Source organism: Mustela nivalis (genome assembly GCF_964662115.1).
Source record: "Mustela nivalis genome assembly, chromosome: 17".
Classification (NCBI taxonomy): domain Eukaryota; kingdom Metazoa; phylum Chordata; class Mammalia; order Carnivora; family Mustelidae; genus Mustela; species Mustela nivalis.
Genome location: NC_139036.1, coordinates 39924948 through 39936648, shown reverse-complemented (window position 1 = coordinate 39936648; position 11701 = coordinate 39924948). Strand labels below are relative to the sequence as shown.

At 50.8% G+C, this 11701-nt stretch overlaps 1 long non-coding RNA gene across 1 annotated transcript; it reads left to right on the top strand.

Annotated features, from left to right (window-relative positions):
• The first annotated feature begins 2343 nt into the window (after nt 1-2343).
• On the top strand, nt 2344-11204 carry LOC309850716. Its single transcript, XR_014304414.1, has 3 exons — nt 2344-3275; nt 5708-8500; nt 10379-11204. It is a non-coding gene; the product is annotated as an uncharacterized lncRNA (long non-coding RNA).
• Nucleotides 11205-11701: the final 497 nt, after the last annotated feature.

The following is an 11701-nucleotide window of genomic DNA, read 5'->3' as shown; positions in this document are numbered from 1 at the left end:
CACCTCTCAGGCTCAGCTTGTCCTTCCTATATGGGACGTTAACTCCCTCTGGCAAGTGTCATAGTGAAAATCTAACGAAAATCCTTTTGGAAAGCGCTAAGGCACACAGTAGGCACTCAGTCCCTGCTCTCTCGCTCTCCGCCCACCCCTCTCTGCGTGCCAGGGCAGCGCGTTCCCGCTCCCGCTTCCCGCCTCCAGCATCCTCGCCCGACTCGCGCGTCCCGCGGCTAAGGGACTGGGGCAGAGAGGACCAAACAGAAAATTATTTCCGCCCGCTCGGCCCGCCCCGCCCCGCCCCGCCCCGCCCGTCCCCGGAGCCAGAAGGGGATTGTGGGGCCGCCGCGGCCGCCGCCGGAGCCGAGCGGGGCGGAAGCGCGCGTCGCGCTGCTGCTCGGGCCCGACCGCGCCGGCCCCCGCACCTCCCGGCCGGGGACCGCGGGCTGTGGTCGGGGCGGTCCCGGGGCCCGAGGCGGCTGCCGCCGCGCGCGTTTCCACGAAGCCTGGCTCTCTGGTTCCCAGAACCGAGCGGGGGAGGCTGAAGAGTGTTGAGGTTTCGCTTCTGCTAGCCGGCCGGGCGCTTGGTTTCGCGGGTCCCGGGGGCTGGGGGCGCGCCCTCCGGATTAGAAAGCCCCGGGCTCCGGGAAGGAACTGCGCCGGCGCTCGCGGGTTTGCATTGGGTTTGCGTCTCGCTTTCCCTCCCGAAAGCAAAGCTTCTGACCTTGGGGCGTTCAGAGAGGTTAAGTTACTTTCTCGAGGTAACCCAGTCTGTAAGAGGCTTCAGGTGGTTTCCTGCCGGGTAGGAGAGCCTGGCGAGGCCGAATAGAAGGAGAAAGGCTGGGCCCAGAGAGACGTGGGTTCAAGACTCCGCCTAGCCACTTACTGGCTTTGACCATCGGTTAGTAATTACTACTCCGCGACCCTCAATACCCCCATCTCAGAATGTGATCGCTACTTCCAACCTTATGGCTGATGTCAACAGTGACACTGTCAAGTGTGGGGCATAGGGAAGGGTGTTTTCCCCGTCAAAGGTTATGTCCCTGCGGTGGTCTCTCCAGCAGGCCTGCCTGGGGTGCGAGGGCGGGTGTACAGGTTCTTTCCTAAGTCAGACATCCTGTGCAAGAGGGAAAGAAGCTCGATTTAAAGGGGAACTGGTGGGAGTTAGGGGATTCCCCAGGCATTAGGCGGCCAGCCGTCACGATTATTGTAAATAGTGATTCTGCGTGGTGGGATTTTTGGCTTTTCAAATCTTTCTACGGGAACAGCACAGTACTTAGTGTCAAATCCCGCCTCTGCCATTAGCTGGCAGTGTGACACACAGTCTGGCTACCTCAGTTTGCCAATCTGGAACATGGGGATAGTTGAATGCCCTCTTCCAATCGTGGGGGCTTTGGCAGCTCCAGCCAGCTAAGATCCCGAAGGATGCTTTAAGAGCTGTGAGTGAAGTGGTCCCTTTGATTACATTAGGTTGTAAAGGAACTTCTGTTAGGGAGCTAAGATGGATAGGAAAGGAAGAGGTTCGTAGGATGAAGTAGCCATCTACTCTGTCTTTTCTCAGAGCTACCTGGAATCTAGTCCCAGCCCTGCCCCTCGCCAGCTGTGTGACCTTGGGCAAAGCACTTGTCCTCTCTGGCATTTGGTTGGGTGACCGGATCTTGAAAATCTCACTGCAGTTAACATTTTGTGGTTGATGACTTTGCTCCTGGGAAGTTTCCAGGCTGAGAGAGGACAGATGAATAGCATATTTGCCCTGCTATGTTCCCCTTTTCCTCCAGTTCCTCCTGAAGTCTAATCTCCATTCCTCCTGTTATAATTGCTGTCATAACAGAAGTTGAAAACGTTGTATTCTTCAGTCTTTTAGCAAACACTTCATTGAGTCTTCATGGATGGGCCACAGGAGAGACACAGATAACACCAAGGATGGTGGGAGTGACAGGCATATAGAGAAATAACTTAAGGGATAAAAGAGCCGTGCTGGTGCTCAGAATAGTGCTAACATGGGTAGGAAAGAAGTAATTGTGTTTAGGGAGTCAGAGAAGGTCTCAGCTGGGACCAAGTGGGTACAGGCAGATAAAAGACAGAAGAATATTCCAGGCGGGGTGGACAGCATGTTCAAAGGCACAGAGGTAAGAACCAGCAAAGTGTGTACTGAAGTTGTGTCTTGTGCCAGCCACGGGGTGGTAGGTGTGGCAGGAAAACAGTAGGGAGGGTTAGAGGGATAGCCTTAAGGCAAACGCTAGATTAAGGGGACCTTGCATATTTGCTAAGGACTTTGGACTTAATCCCAAGGGCAGTGGGGAGTCACTAAGGGCTTTTAAGAGGTGCAAACATGGCGTGTCAAGTCTGGAGTTGGTTAGGGTTGAGGGGAGGCTGGAGGGTGGGAGATTGGTTAGGATAGCAATCCTTAACCTTTAAAATGCATGGAATCCCTGGGGGGTCTTGTTAAAATGCAGATTCTGATTCAGCAAGTCTGAGATCCATCATTTTTAACAAGCTCCCAGGTGATGTTGTATTGTTGATCCAAAGAGCACACTTGAACAGCAAGTGGTAGCAGACTTGTAAGGGCCCTGCGGAGAGAAGATGGTCTGACTCCAGCAGAGCGGAGGGGATGAGTGGAGCACTGGGGATGAGGATGTCAAGAAGGTGGGATCTTAAGACCAGGACTGGGACTGCCGAGTAGGGCAAGACCCGGGAAATAACTCTCAGAGGGGCAGCTTGGGGATTTGGTTGATGGGGCTTTTCTGTCCACTCGCTGATAGACCCTAGGAGTGAGGGCGGGGGGTGGAGCTGGTTAAGGAGCCACTTTGGACCCCCTGGCATCGCGTGTTTGTGGCACACACGAGATGCTCAGTAGGCAGTGGATGGTTTCTGTCTGTATCAGCAGAGTCTGGGCTGGAGGGACTCGGAGTGAGAGGGTCAGAAGGCTGTCCAGAGAAGCTGGAGCGTTCATGGAATTCGGAGAGGGACTTTTAAGAAGGAGGAAGTGATGCCAGGGTCACATGCCATTGAGAGGTCCAGAGAGGAAAGGGTTCTGCAAGGAGGAGGTCCCTGGTGACCTCAGCCTGGAAAATTCCAGGCACTGGGGGGTGTGGGTTAAGCATGGATTGGAAGGCGAGAAGGGAGGGGTTAGTGGAGAATGTGCTAGGGGGACGGGAGGGTCAGGAGACAAGGATAGACACCTATGGTGAGTATGATGATAATGACGGCTTGCTTTTGATGGAGCTGGTGTGCCAGGCACTGTGCCAAATTTCCAATGTGCTCCTTGCAACACCACTGAGGTAGGTTCTGTTCTCGTTCCTGTTTTATGGGGAAGGGAATGAGCTTAGAGCTCAGAGAGCACACAGCCAGCAGGCGCAGAAGCAGGACTTGAACCCCGCTTTTAACCGTGGGGTGGGTCAAAATGATCAGTAAGAGGACTGTTCTGGAGCTAGTTCAGGTCTTATATCCCCTTCTCCCCAAATCTCTCCCTATCTGTGACACTAATTCACTGTCATTTATTTAACCCGCCAGCATTTGTTGACGGCTGCAACTGATGTGTGAGATAATGGGCCAGACTTCCGTGATGCAGAAAGGATTGAAACAGGTTGCAGCCCTGCAGGCATTCAAGGTGGAGAGGAAGGGCTGGCTGGTGGGCAGCAAACTACACCATACAGTGTGACGTGTTATCGGAGGTGCGGGGGCCAGACTGCTCTGCAGAGAGCCCTGGAGAAGGAGCTCCAGTGTCTGCTCGGGGAAGTCGGGCAAGGCTCTTTGGAAGAGACAGGGTCAGAGCTATGACTTGAAGGTGACCAGAAGTTTGCTGGGTCACCAGGTGAGAGAAGCACTTAAGGCAAGGCAAGGACTAGCAGGTGTCCATGCTAGCATGAGAGCACTGCTGTGTTGGGGGGGGGGCAATGTGTTCAGTGAAGGAGGAGTGGAAAGTGGAGGTGGTGGTGGGCGGAAAGGGGACATGAGGGCGGATGGGATCGGTGAGACAGAAGGCACCTCACCTGGCCCCTCCCCAGAGCAAGAGATCCCGTGGAAGATGCCGAGCACATGAAGGTGTTGCGAAGTCCAATGGCGGTAGCGAGTCGGAGGTCTGAGGGTAAAGGCAGAAGACGGAGTGACTTCTGAAATGATCACAAGTGCTGGAGTGTCAGCTCCACGGAACAGTGATTTTTATGTGTTGTGTTTGCTGATGTATCCCCAGCCCGTGGATCAGCGTCTGACACATAATGGGTGCTCAGTTAATATTTGCTGAATGAATGAATGAATGAATGAATGAATGAGTGAATGGATGAACGGTTGACCATCTCTGGGAGTGAGGAAGAGGCTGTGTACTGGAGTGTGGGGACTGAGAAACAGGATTGTAGAGGGTGAAGTAGAGAGAAGGGGGTGAGGGACAGGTGGTAGTCAGGGACCGGGAGGGTGACTCCCAGCTTTCTGTCTTAAACAGCAGAGCTCCTGAGGAAAGGAGGAGGAGGAGCAGAATTGGGAGAGTTGAAGAAATCAGATGGGGGCTTCTTGAACTGGGGGTCTGGTCGTCTGTCCCAGAGGAAGGTTGGATATGTATGTCACTTTAGAGAATATAAAGTGCTTTGGAAGCCTGCGTAATATTCTGTCAGCCTCTTCTGCCATATCCTTGATACTCTGAAAAAATATCACAGACATCTTTGAGCATTGTCAGCAATAGACGGTAACCGAAGCCCTGGTGTGCGTGAGATCACCGCGGGAGGCTGTGCAGGTCCAGAGAGCAGAAGGCCAAGGCCAGAGGCATTTAAGAAGGGGCAGAGCGAGAGAAGCCAGGCAAAGAGCATGCAAAGTGACCAGAGATGGAGGAGGACCCCACAGAAAATGGGGTCATGGAAAGGGGGGAAGAGGGATGGTAAGAGGGGCCTGTGCGGTGTAGGTGTCTCAGAGTGGGGCAGCTGGCCCAGCGGGGTGGAGGGGGTGGCAGTGGCTTGCATGAGAAGGGGGCATAGTGTGAATTTAGACAACCTTCCTAGGGGCTGGGCTGTGAGCTGACAGGAGACATGACAGCAGGGGAGGAGAATTCAAGGTCAGGGACGTGTGGCCCACAGTTTTCCGGGACAGTCTCCCACACAAGGCTTGGGTGGACCAGAGGGCACCCTGCTTCCCCATTCTTGGGGGGAGGAAGTGAAGGAGGAGACTGGTGAATGCCTGTATAAGACACTTCTGCTTGTTAGCCTCTACTCTCTGTAGAACATTTTTTAGTTCTCGGTTTGTCCCCAGTTTTATCAAGATATAATTGCTCACATTGTATTACTTTCAGGTGTACAACATGATTTGACATCTGTAGATATTGTGAAATGATCACCGTCATAAGCTTAGCTAACATCCACCATGCTCTGTTTCCTGAAATCAACTTTTTATGGAATAATTCCCATGTAATAAAATGCACACATCTTAACTGTGTAAGTGATGACTTTTGGCAAAGTAGCCACCATGCTGATAAAGATAGAGAACGTTTCTATTTCCCCAGAAAGTTCCTCCCTATCCAGTTCCTTCATATTCTCTGGCCACAGGCAAACACTGATGTGATCTCTGTCACAGTGGGTCATGGTGGATTCATTTTGCTGGTTCTAGAACTTCCTCAGAGTGGAATCTTACCATACGTACTCTTTTGTTTTTGGCTTCTCTTACCCGGCACTATGTTTTGTTTTGTTTTGTTTTTGTTTTTGTTTTTGTTTTTGTTTTTTCTCTGAAACAGGACATGAAGCCATTGCTGGCGAGGGGGCTCAGATGGAGAACAGGAGAGGGAGCCCCTTACCTCCAGTGAGCAGTGTTCCCCAAGTGTGGCCTTCCGCAGAAGCAGAGAAAGCAGCCATGTGGGTGTGGGTTCAGGTTTGAGTGTGTGCTGGGAGTGGAAGCATTTCAGGTACAATTTACCTCCCTCATGGCAGGGGCAGGGTGAGGCCCTGGGGCTCACTGGCATGACTGAGGCCTGGAATCAGAAGCAGACACTGAAGGCCTTCAAGCTGGATGGTGGAGTTGGGACTGAAAATCCTGCGGTCACGCCTGACTTCCCACTCTCCACCACTGGCCTGGCCACTTCTTCTGTTGAAATGTCTCTGGAATCCTTCTCTTTGTTCCTTGACCCTCAGCGCCTTGAGCTTAAGCCTCTGCTTGCCTGGGCTAAGCCTCTCTTGGGACCTGCCTGTCCTCCCTCTCGAGGGGGGGGTCTCTTTATCTTGACCTACCTCTCCCATATTTGCCCACCATATGTCACAGGTGTTTTCTGGAGGTTGTCATCTGTTCCGTGCCCCCATCCTGTTTCAGGGGAACGTCCCACTGGGTGATCTACCCTAGAACTCTCTACTACCTTAATCTCCCCACCCCCCAACAGCACCAACTGCTTCACCCACGGCCTTCTCCATCTCCAGTGCTCGCAGCTCGATCTTTCTAGCTGTTCGGGCCCCAAACCTGAATTTCTGATTTTGCTCCCGCCTCTGCTCTGTCAGCAGATCCTGCCAGCTCCACCTTCATGACACACACAGAGTCTGATGACTTCCCACCATCTGCACCATCGTCCTCTCCCGTGGGTGACTGTGGTGGTCTCCTAATTGCTCCTCCGCCTCCCCTCTCCCCCCTGACATCGCTTCCCTACACAGTGGCCAGAGTGGTCCAATGAAGCTGTAAGATGATCACGTGGCCCCTGAGCTCCAGAGAGCTCCCACTATACTCTGGGGGAAGCCCAGCTCCTAACAGGGGCGTGTAAGTCTTACAGAGCCCGCTGCCCTAATCGCTCTGGCTTCATCTGCGCTGTTCCCCTCGTTTCTGTTCTGTGGCCACACTGGCTTCCTTGTTGTTCCCCCGTGCGCCGTGGGCATGCCCCTGCTTTCTCAGTTAGGCTCTCATGGGCCCCCTTCCTTATACCCACCACCTGTGCCCTTTCTGCCCCGCCCCAACCTTCCTTACCCTTTTCCTTTGTCCTTGACCGTCTCATTCCTATGTTTCTATCTGTTGGTGGTGGTCAGTGTTTCCCCTCCGATGGAAGTGCCATGAAGACAAGGACCTTTTTCGGATTTGGCTGCTGTTCTCAAGGAACTAGAACTGTGCCCGGCACACCCTTGCTGTTTGATGAATATTTACTGAAAGAACAGAAGGAAGGAATTCTGAGCATCTGTCTTTGTGCCCTGGACACTAGATGCAGGCCCAGGAACCAAGCCTCGCCCATCTGATGCCTTCGTGATCTGCTCTGAGGATCCAAGTGACCAGAACAGAGGCTGGTGGGGTTCCTTCTTGATGGCTTTGCCCAGAGTGCCCTGGGGGCAGGGGGACTGTGTCCGGGGCCCATTTCTGCTGAGAGACGGCTGTACTTTTCCCTTCTTGGCCCCCAGGGCTCCAACTCTAGGTGATCCTTTCTATTCCTCTGTTTTTCCTAAGAAGCCAGAATCAGTTTTCCAGACCCCTGGCTGGTTCATCTCAGGATCACTAAAGCCAGCAGCTCCTCAATCATGGTCCAGCTTGACCTCTCCCAGGAAGAGCATAGCTATGCCTGTGGTTTCTACCCTGACCCGGGCGCCCATGACTTAGTCCTGATACTTTCCAGTCCCAGGCCTTCCCCCTGGCTCCTCAGGCCATGCCCACTTTTATTTGTGTCTGGGAACCGAGACCAAAACTGAACTGACAGCTTGTCCCTGGACCCGCCCCTCCTCTTGTCCTACTTTGGTTAATAGCCTCCCTCTCCTGAGAAAGAAACGTGAGGGTCCTTCTTAATTCTTTCTCTCTCTCTCTCCCTCCTCCTCTGAATCAGCCAGCCAGTCTCATAAAACCAGCCTTGTCAACACCTCTTAAATCACACTTTCCCGAAACATGACCCTCTTTCAGTCCTAAACATCTCTGTGGCCAATGTCAGCAGGTGCCTCCCAGCTGACTTCTCCTAACCATCATCCTCCTCACCACACCCTCCATGTGGCTCTTGGAACCAGTCTCTGGGCTATGCTTCTGCTGGGCACTGAATGTTCAGGTTCCAGAATATCACCCTCAGACAGCTCCCTATCCCGGGGGGTGCCCACACCCCTAAGCTCCCGAGACAGAGGGCACTAGCCAAGAGAAAAGACAGCCCATGCACCAACTTCAGTCTCTGACCCAGCTGAGCCAAGAGAGAGACTGGATGGCTCTGGGCTCACACCACTGTACCGCTCACAGAAAACAGGTCTCATCAGAATGAATGGAAGAGTGTCCTTGCTTTGAATGAAATGCCAATGAAGGATAACTTAAGCTAATTATCGAGTCATGCCGGAAGCCAAATTATAGGCATTGTCATGTTATAAACACCATTTCTCAAGAGAGCAGCTTGGAGACATCTGGGCAGCTGGAAGCCTGAGCTCATTATCTTCCCCTCCAACCTGCTCTGTCTCCTCCTGCATCCCACCCATGATATGCGGGAAGCCTCAGCCTTCCCTCCGCCCCATGGCCAGTCGCTCATTCTCCCTCAAATAACCATGCTTGTGGTCTCCGACTCCCATCCGGTCTTCACCATCTCTTGCAGGAACTGTGGGTGAGTGACAGAGAGTGATGCCTCTGCTTTCCTCATCTACAAAAAAGGATTTTTGTTTTAAACACAGTGAAGGTTTCACTTTAATCAAGTATGCCAGATGCAGGGCATGGAGTTGAGTTCAAGCTGAACATTTGGGAAATGCTAGTTCTCTATTCCCTTCATGCTTCCGCACCCTTCTCCTTGCCAAGTCGGACCACATGATTTCTTTCGCTTAAAAGTGGTCCTTGGGATGCCTGGGTGGCTCAGTGGGTGAAGCCTCCGCCCTCCGGCTCAGGTCATGATCTCAGGGTTCTGGGATCAAGCCCTGAGTCCGGGCTCTCTGCTCAGTGGGAGCCTTCTTCCCCCAGTCTCTCTGCCTGCCTCTCTGCCTACTTGTGATCTCTCTCTCTCTCTCTATCAAATTTTTAAAAAATGTCCTTAATTTCCCAACCTATAGGATAAAATCCAAATCTGTTTTATTTTTTAAAGATTTTATTTATTTAGGGACGCATGGGTGGCTGAGTTGTTTAAGCAGCTGCCTTCCGCTCAGGTCACAATCCCAGCATCCTGAGATCGAGTCCCACATCGGGCTCCTTGCTCAGCAGGGAAGGGAACCTGCTTCTCCCTCTGCCTCTGCCTGCCACTCTGTCTGCCCCTGCTCACTCTCTCACTCTCTCTCTCTGACAAATAAATAAATTAAATCTTTTAAAAAAGGATTTTATTTACTTATTTAGAGACAGTGTGAACGTCAGGGAGAGGGAGAGTTCAAATCTCAAACCGACTCCACGCTTAGCACAGAGAGCTCCATGCTGGGCTTGATCTCGAGACCGTAAGATCACAACCTGAGGTGAAGTCAAGAGTCAGTCACCCAACTGATTGAGCCACCCAGGCACCCCTAAAATCCGAATTTCTTATCAAGGCATTCAGCCCTTTGAGTTCCTGCCTGCGGTCCTTACCACTGTTCAGCCACACTGACCTACTTCATTCACTTATTAAAAACACAGTCATTCATGATGTGCCCGGCTGACTCAATTGGTACAGCATGCAACTCTTGATCTTGGGGTCATGAATTTGAGTTCCATGTTGGGTACAGAGCTTACTTTTTTTAAAAAAAGATTTTATTTATTTACTTGACACAGAGAGAGATCACAAGTAGGCAGAGAGGCAGGCAGAGAGAGGGGGAAGCAGGCTCCCTGCTGAGCAGAGAGCCCGATTCAGGGCTCGATCCCAGGACCCTGAGACCATGACCTGAGCTGAAGGCAGAGGCTCAACCCACTGAGCCACCCAGGCACCCCCAGAGCTTACTTTTTTAAAAAATAAATAAAAATAAATAAAACCGCAGTCATTCCAAAATATCATCCCACAGATTACTTGCTGGCCCTAAAGGAAGAAAACGCAACTTCTCAATAAAGAAATCTGCTCTCACCAATGCAGACCTGCTAGTCAGTGGTCCATCACTGAGGCTGGAACTCAGACACTGAGGATACCAGACATAGTGTGATATGAGGGAAGGATTCTTCATGAGGTGTTTTTGCTAGTCTAGTCAACCAAAATCTAATCAAGCCTGTAGATCTAATTTCCAGTTTGCAGGAAATACAGGATAAACAACACCACAAGGAAGCAATCAGAGAAATCTAGAAGGTGGGACATGATGTCTGTAATTTACTTAAAATACTTCAGCAATTCAACAACTCAATGGCATGGGGGAAAAAGTTATTCTAGATTTAAATGGGACTTAAGAGACATAGCCAATTGCAATGTGTGGACCTGATTTAGATCTTTGATGGAACAAACCAAATGTAAAACATTTTTGGGGGGACAGGGAAATATGAATATGGGCTGGGTATTGGACAATATTAAGGAATTATTATTTTTTAAAAGATTTTATTTATTTGACAGAAACAGAGTGGAACAGCGAAAGGGAGTAGCAGGGAGAGGGAGAAGCAGACTCCCCTCGAGCAGGGAGCCTGATGTGGCAGTTGATCCCAGGACCCTGGGATCATGACCTGAACTGAAGGCAGATGCGTAACCTACTGAGCCACCCAGACACCCCTCAAGGAATTATTGTTAATTTTGTAAGGTGTGATCATAATATTGTATTTTTTAAGAGATTTAATTTATATATTTGAGAGAGAGAGAGAGCAGGGGAGGAGCGAACGGGGAGGGAGAGGGAGAGACTCTCAAGCAGACCCTAAGCTGAGTGTGGAGCCTGATGAAGGACTCCATCTCAGACTCTGACCTGAGCAGACACCAATAGTCAGATGCTTAACCAACTGAGCCACCCAGGTGCCCCAGTCATAACGTATATTTAAAAAATTTCCTATTTAGGGGTGAACAGTCATGCAAACTCTAAGTCCCTTGAAAATATTTAAGCAAAAATGATAAATATGCAAAAAATGTTAATAATTATTAACATAGGGGCGCCTTGGTGGCTCAGTGGGTTAAGCCACTGCCTTCAGCTCAGGTCATGGTCTCGGGGTCCTGGAATCAAGCCCCGCATCAGGCTCTCTGCTCAGCAGGGAAACTGCTTCCTCTTCTCTCTCTGCCTGCCTCTCTGCCAACTTGTGATCTCACTCTCTCTCTGTCAAATAAATAAATAAAATCTTTAAAAAAAATTATTAACATAATTACCCATCTAGGTAATGGGTATGTAGGGTTTATTTTACTATTCTCTGCTTCTCTCTAGGTTACAGATGTGCCTGATAGAAAAGACTTTTAAAATGTATTTGCAGGGCACCTGGGTGGCTCAGTGGGTTAAGCCGCTGCCTTCGGCTCAGGTCATGATCTCAGGGTCCTGGGATGGAGTCCCGCATCGGGCTCTCTGCTCAGCAGGGAGCCTGCTTCCCTGTCTTTCTCTCTGCCTGCCTCTCCATCTACTTGTGATTTCTCTCTGTCAAATAGATAAATAAAATCTTTAAAAATAAATAAATAAAATGTATTTGCATGCCAACAATGTGTTAAGCACTGGGCTAAGGCAAAATCTAACATACTTCTTGTCTACATGAACTAGAGTGTGGCGGGGAGAGGTGAATAATCAGTTCATCACACTAATGATTAAATAGTGACAAACAGATGAAAATGCTTTGAAGGAAGATACGTAGGTTTTGGGGGGGGTGGAATAAAGATGGAAGATGACCTGGTTAGTATCTGGAGGAGTGGGAGAGGTGTCCTCTGAGGAAGGAATGATTCAGTGGGGCTCTGAAGAGGAGTGAGCATTGGCCT